Source organism: Oreochromis niloticus, linkage group LG6 (assembly GCF_001858045.2).
Source record: "Oreochromis niloticus isolate F11D_XX linkage group LG6, O_niloticus_UMD_NMBU, whole genome shotgun sequence".
NCBI lineage: Eukaryota > Metazoa > Chordata > Actinopteri > Cichliformes > Cichlidae > Oreochromis > Oreochromis niloticus.
The window spans coordinates 25,470,096-25,477,443 of record NC_031971.2 but is presented as its reverse complement, the minus strand read 5'-3'; the positions used below and the strand labels follow the sequence as shown (position 1 = coordinate 25,477,443).

General features: G+C 38.2%; 1 long non-coding RNA gene across 1 annotated transcript; it reads right to left on the bottom strand.

Moving 5' to 3' along the window:
• Positions 1 to 1,885: 1,885 nt before the first annotated feature.
• LOC109202587 (uncharacterized) lies at positions 1,886 to 6,795 on the bottom strand. The gene is made up of 3 exons (XR_002062525.2): positions 6,530 to 6,795; positions 3,740 to 3,833; positions 1,886 to 3,552 (listed from the first exon to the last, which is right to left on the bottom strand). It is a non-coding gene; the product is annotated as an uncharacterized LOC109202587 (long non-coding RNA).
• Positions 6,796 to 7,348: the final 553 nt, after the last annotated feature.

The window sequence follows — 7,348 nt, the reverse complement described above, 5'->3', positions numbered from 1 at the left end:
GCGAATACAAAATTAGCGTCACAGACACGCCCAGAGGTTCAAAACAGGAAGCACGGTAGGCAGGTTAGCCGACAGGTGAAGTAAATAACTGATTTCACTGCAGTGCAATGTTCTGGCGAACCTCGGGTGCTGAATAGCACTTGGAGACATAAAATGAAGTGTCTCATTCCATCATTCCTTTATGGCAAAAACACTCCCCGATAGACAGAGCTCCCAAAGCCAGCTCGGCATGCAACATGCATGTTTTGATCATGGCCAACACATTCATGTCTCACGAAAACGTTCATGATTTACGAAGTCTTAAAACAAGAATAGTAGCAGATTTGGGCTGATAGTCAGTGATGACTTATTTGGAACTTAACTTACAGGACGGTTTTTCTCTTTAGATATTATTTATTCTAATAGATCAGTTTACTGAAATAACTGCTAACATTTTCTTGTTTTGCTATATCCATTGTTAGAAGCGTTTATCCACCAAGATATTTAGAAGCTTTATGGACACTTAAACATAATTCATGATTGACTGGCAACTGTAACCCAATAAATGTGCAAACATCTACTTTCACCAGCAAGATGAACTAAAGTTATCATTATGATGGGTATTACGTGTTTTATAATATATTTTTTAACAAGATTAAAAACAAGAAGTAATGAAATAGGTGCATGGGCACAGATTACAGCAGGGGGATTATATAATCAGTAAATAGCTGCCACATTGTCCATATTTTTCTTTTAACCAGTGTTGAATTTTTTCTAGTTGCGTGGAGTTGAGAGAACTAGGTGTAAAAACTACAGTTTTGTCGATAACAAAACTGGCTTTTGTGCGCCGCTTTTGCATCTGAGGGTGGTTTTTGTTTAAAAAATGGTTTTACATTAATGTAATTTAATATACTTATATTAATATATTGGCTTTATACTTAATATAAAGCAAAGATTCTCCAAGGTCTGTGGGACTATTTTGATGTAGTTCTAAAGTTTTGTCACAGGATGGTGGTGTTTTCTGCTGCATAAAATGCAGTCACTCCAGTAAAACCCATCCAGAATCCAAAAAATGCTTTATCCTCAGGATTATGTTCACGTAGCCAGACAGCTAAATATCTATACATTTTTCTATTAAGTTGTTGCAATGCCAGGTTTATTTACAGTTAGGTCCATATATATTTGGACACAATACAATTACAATTATTGTTATATAATGGACATGGGCATAATGTGTAGAGCTTTCGTTTGAGGGTATCCACATTCAAATTGGATGAAGGGTTTAGGAGTTTCAGCTCCTTAACATGTGCCACCCTCTTTTTAAAGGGACCAAAAGTAATTGGACTAATTGGCCCATGTATTCCATGGGCAGGTGTGGGCATTCCTTCATTATGCCATTAATGTGGTGCTTGCATTTGGAAGATTTTGCTGTGAACAGACAATATGCAGTCAAAGGAGCTCTCCATGCAGGTGACAAAAGCCTTCCTTAAACCTCGAAAACAGAAAAAACCATCAGAGAAAGACAACAGTGGTGGATGATCAACAAAAGCCAACCAAGTGAACAACATTCAGAAGGTATCAATATCCAAGTCAACCATAAAGAGAAGACTACATGAAAGTAAATACAGAGGGTTCACTGGAAGGTGCAAGCCACTCCTAAGCCATAAAAAAAACATAGTCCTGGAAAAACATTTTTTTGACAGATGAATCCAAAATCAACCTCTACCAGAATGATGGCAAAAAAGTATGGAGAAGGCATGGAACAGCTCATGATCCAAAGCATACCACATCATCTGTAAAAAATGGTGGAGGCAGTGTTGTGGGTTGGGCATGCATGGCTTCCAGTGGTACTCTGACACTAGTTTATATTGATCATGTGACACAGGACAAAAACAGTTGAATGAATTCTGAGGTGTTCAGAGACACGTACAAAGACATGCTCAAAGCTTAGCTCCAGCTAAATGCAGTCAAATTGATTGGGTGTCATAATACAGATGGACAATGACCCAAAACATATAGCCAAAGCAACCCAGGAGTTTATTAAAGCAAAGAAGTGGAATATTCTTCAATGGCCAAGCCAGTCCCCTGATCTTAACCCAATTGAGCTGCATTTCACTTGATAAAGACTAAACTTCAGACAGAAAGGCCCACAAACAAGCTGCTGCAGTAAAGGCCTGGCAGAGCGTTAAATTGGAGGAAACCCAGCATCTGGTGATGTCCATGAGTTCAAGACGTCAGGCTGTCATTGCCAGCAATCTCTTATTCAACCCACTGAATTAAAGCTGAAAGTCTGCACTTCAACTGCATCTGAGTGGTTTCGTTTAAAATTCTTTGGAGTAATGTGCAGAACCAAAATTATAAATAAAATGTTTTCTCTGTCCAAATATATATGGACCTAACTGCATTTACTAGGTAAAAGGGAAAGTGGGGTTTAAGAAGGGAGACTTACTTTTCTGTCTTTCTGCTTTCCTCCTTCTTTTCTTTTATATCTCTCCTTATTTTTTGTTCTGTCTCTCCCCTTCTTTTTCTCTTGTAGTATTCCTATTATTTTGCTCTTTCTTCAACTGTTTTCACTTTATGTTCATGCTTTCTTAATCTCTTGTTTCTCTACTACTTCCATCTCTAGCCTTCTCCCTTTTCATCTCGGCTTTGCCTTCGTCAGTTTTTAAGGTAAGCTCATAAAAAGACACACAAAGCATTTTATTTTCATTTTGAAAAGAAAAAAATCCTACAATCCATCATATTATCATGTAACTCAAACGATTAGGTAAAATGGCATTAGCTCAGCGTTTTGCATGGCTCGTGAGCCTGATCTCCTCCTCCAGCTTTCTCACCATGTTGACAAACTCCTCACCATGGAAAGCCGCTTCTCTTTATTGTCTCTTCTCTGTTTCTGAAGCTTTTTCGCTTTCTTTCTTTCTTTTGAAGCAGGTCTCCCTTGCTGCCAGCTCACATCTGAGACAGTCCTCCAGAGCTTTGAAATTTTTCTGGCATTCTGTTTTGCTCTGGTGGTGTTTCGGCTTAATTGTTTTCAGCTTGGCCAAATGTTTTCATACCAGTGCCATCATTTCAAGTTTGAAATTTCAGCTGTCTTGGATGAAGTTTTTCCACAGTGTTCCTACAGAGTTTTAAACTCAATGGTCACCCCCCCCCCGCCAGCTTTGCTGTTGTGTTTAGTGACAGCTTCACCTCACTGCCTTGTTTGCACTCTGTCGCTTGGTGTTTTTTGACCTTCTCACTCTCACTCTGCTGGATGCTCAGATTTTCTTTTAAGGTCCAGGCTTACTTCTCCTTTTCTTTCAGTTTTCTGTCTGTCTCCTCGCACATAGTGTCACACTGTTTTTGACTGCTTTTACAAAGCTGTCCAAGTCCTGTCTGGCCATTAAAAGTGTTGACACTTTCTTGAGCTCCTTTCCAGCAAATACCTCCCCACACAGCAGCATTTTTTTCTCCTGTCAGCTCCTTGGATTTTTTTTGCTGTTGTTTTTTGTCTTTTTAAGTCCAAAAGGGTTTGTAGCAAGATGTGCCGCATTTTGCTGGGGTATGTGCATGCGGGTATGCGATTTCCTTAGCCTAAAAAGTTCAAAAACAAAGTAAAAATACATGTTCACAGTTAAATACAATAAAACTATTTACATTTTGATGAGACCTGACAAAAATCTGTGAACTATGAATGAATATGAACTTTTAGCCAGTTAAACATTCATCACTTCTCTTATAAATAATTTATAAAAGTTAATTATCACAAGATTTTACTTACATGCGCAAAAGACAGAGGATTTAATGTTAGAGAAATTTTCCATCATTCACTGATTTTTCCACTTTCAGTCCAGTCGCCAACAGTGTCTTCAGCCCTTCAGATTCAAAATGTAATGTCATGTCATGTATTTGATATTTGTCTGAATTTCCAACTTAGTTACAACTAAAAATATATTTTGCGAGGTCACAGTGACCATTAAATCTGAACACATATTATGGGCGCAGCGGATTTTTGTCCCAGATGTAATAAATTCCCTCCAAGGCATCCTGATAGATCACATTTACAAGAAATTGACAGATGTAGAGTTTTGACCAGTGAAGCTGGAAGCTCAAGTAACACTGATAGATGAAACAGAACGGAGCACAACTTGTTTTGTCCACTAGGTGGCGATAGTACTTCAAGAACAGCACATGGGGGGTTTCAGACTGTGGAAACTGGGTGGAAAGGCTTTCCAGAACAGCTGTTAGTAATGGTTTATATATACATTTCATTAGAAAACGCTCTCATTAGAAAATGTTCGATGTACTCTATCTGTACCAACATACAGTGTCAATGATGCTTATGGTCCATTACAATTTAGAGCCAAATATACATATATTTCAGAGGTTTAGTAACCGTTAGGTAATCAACCCAAACACAGGAAAATAAGGTGTAACAACATTGACAATTTTAATGTATTACAATACCCAGTATTTAAAATCAAGTCCAGACTGACCCACTGCAATGTAATAGTGATATTTTTTATCACCTCTCATTACTTTTGGTCCTTTAAGTGTACTTTGTACTTGTCTCTGTGTGCACCTTCATGTTTAAACAAGGATAAATGAGTAACAAGTGTTTCTCTCAGCAGGCTGCATAAATGTTGAGATGCAACAAATGTTTCCAGACAGATTTTCCTTTCCTGCGGCCTCTCGTTTTCTTCATCAAGGTGAATGATTACCTCTGAAAGGGAAGATTTATGAAGGGGAAACACAACTGAGGCGGCTTTCCTTGGCTGCATAATGAATTTTTCATTGTAGGCCTTCAAAACTGCTACTCCATGGTTGTACTGGCTAGACAGAGAAGATGTTCAGTGACAGCTTAAGGGGTCCCTTCTCTGAATGAATTATAGCTGATTCTTGTATTCTCACACATTTCATTGATCACTCTGACATCTGCTTTTTTTCCACAAAGGCTCTTACCCAAGCTCTCTACTCTCTGTATGGCCCTATAATCGCTCCCTCCAACTTTTAAGTTTACATTTTACAGGTAATCCTGTTTTAAAGCTGCTTAGTTTGGGCACTTTTTTCTTTGATATTGGACAATATCTTCTGTCCTTCCTTCCTTAATACTGAATCAACCGACAATAATGTTTCCCAAAAAAGTTGTTCAAATACAATCATCATAGGAATGAATGCCATGGTAATTTTTAATAATTTTTAATAATTTATTTGAACTGTTCTTTTTCCAGGGTGGAATAAATTATAGATAGATAGATACATTTGTACCAAACTCACATCAAAACTGGTTTTGTAATGGATAGAGCAGTCCAGCATTAATCTTTGACCACAACCCTATTGAAAATTTGTGATCTGTGCTTTAAAGCCAGGACTGTGTCAGGAAACCATCCAGTTTAAATGAACTCTACCAGTTCTGCCAACAAGGGTGGTCAGATATCCAGCCAGGTGGAGATTAGGTGGACATTTAACCAAATGTTAGTGGGGATGTATGTATACCTTTGACCATGTGTTGATTGAAAATCCAAAATAATTTCGAATTTGTGCACCCAGGCCTTCCATGCTCCACAAAAAACTCAACTGTGAAGAAAGAGTAGTTCAAAGGAATCATTAAAAGCCCAAAATTACAATATATTCATGCCCATGATGGGTGTGCATGTGTGTAAATGTCTGGCTACAACCGTAAGAACTACAGTGATGTCATTTAAAAGCTTGCATTTGTTTGAATATAACATAAATAATAATATTGAAACATACATTTATATAATTTCATTAATTGCTCAGTTTGAATTTGATGCCAGTAAAATGTTTCGGAAACAAAAACGTCACAGGGCAGTGACGTTCCTTAATTTGTTACATCACTGCTTCTTTTAACAGACTTTAAATGTTTGGGAACTGAGAAAACCACTTGCTGCATTTTTGAAAGCCAAATGTTTTCCCATTCCTACTGAACAGCTGTTCAACACTTCAGGGCCTCCTTTGTTGTAATTTTTATTTCATAATGTGTGCAGTGAAGCTCCTCTTCATTACTTCACAAAACAGCATTTGCTTATGGGTAATTTGTACACATTGTACAGATAAATGATTACACACACACACACGCAAAGATTGAGGTTATGGTGTTTTATTGATTAGGGGGGGGGGGTTCTGGTGCGTTTTCTTGTTGGCAGCCTCCCAGCAAGATTCGATTGGAAATCTTGGTTATGCCAAATAAACAAAATAATTTTAACTGATGTCGCTGAAGTGAAATGAAGGATAGAAGTTAATGAGTGCAATAACTAACCCTTTTATCTGTGCTTCCTTTCCCTGGTGTAAGTATACAAGTATAATGGTTTTCTATTTAAATAAAGTTCACAATATTTGTAAATTTATCTAGTATTAATAAAGTTCAATATTAGTAATCTGATTGTGTAATCCATTAGTTTAGCTGAGTTTTTATTAGCAGTCCACAGAAGTTCAGCCAGTTCAGGATGCTAAACCCACATGCCACCTCAGATCAGTAGTGCGGTTTTCTTAGTGCAGTGGTTTGTGATGTTTGTCTAAAAAGGCTCTATAGAAATAACATTTTACTTACTTTTTAGTTTGCTTTTTTATGTTTTGTCCAAATTCATTCAAGCCATCCACAGGAGCGGCCACAAGCCAGTGTACTCCTAGTGTCAGTGCTACACCCAGATAAAAGGGCAGAAGTACGTCAGGAAGAGCATCCGGCATAAAATCTTTGACACATGCGGATACAAAGACCACAGATGAGGTTCATCGATGGAGTGATGGAGGAGATGCAGAAGGTTGGTGTGACAGAGGAAAACGTTTAGGACAGGGTGAGATGGAGGCAGATGATGAGTTAGGTTTTAGATGTGTCCTTGATCTAGCACAGCTGATTTAAATGGCTAAATTACCTCCTCAACGTGTCTTGAAGTTCTCCAGAGGCCTGCTAATGAACTAATCATTTGATTCAGGTGTGTTGACCCAGGGTGAGATCTAAAACCTGCAGGACACCGGCCCTCGTGGACTGAGATTGGGGACCCCTGCTCTAACGGGAGCAGCCAAAAGAAGCAGCAGCTGAAAGAAGACCTGCTGGTCTGTACTTCATGTCCTCCTCCTTTAATCCAGCTGCCAAATGTTTTGGCATTTTGTGTTTCAACATTTGATTAAAATATTTTAAATGATTTTGATTGATCAGTCGTGTGTGTGTGTATATCCAAGTATGAAACAACTTTATTTGGTCAAGATATTTCTTGGCTTAAAATATTTGAGAAAGTGCTATCGCCTGCTGTCAGGCTGCAGTAGTAACAGAGAGTTTGAGCCAACCCGAGCAAATGGAAAAACAATAACAAAGGCATGCATGTGTCCAAACACTCACAACAAAGGTGAACAGTATTGTTGGGCACATTCA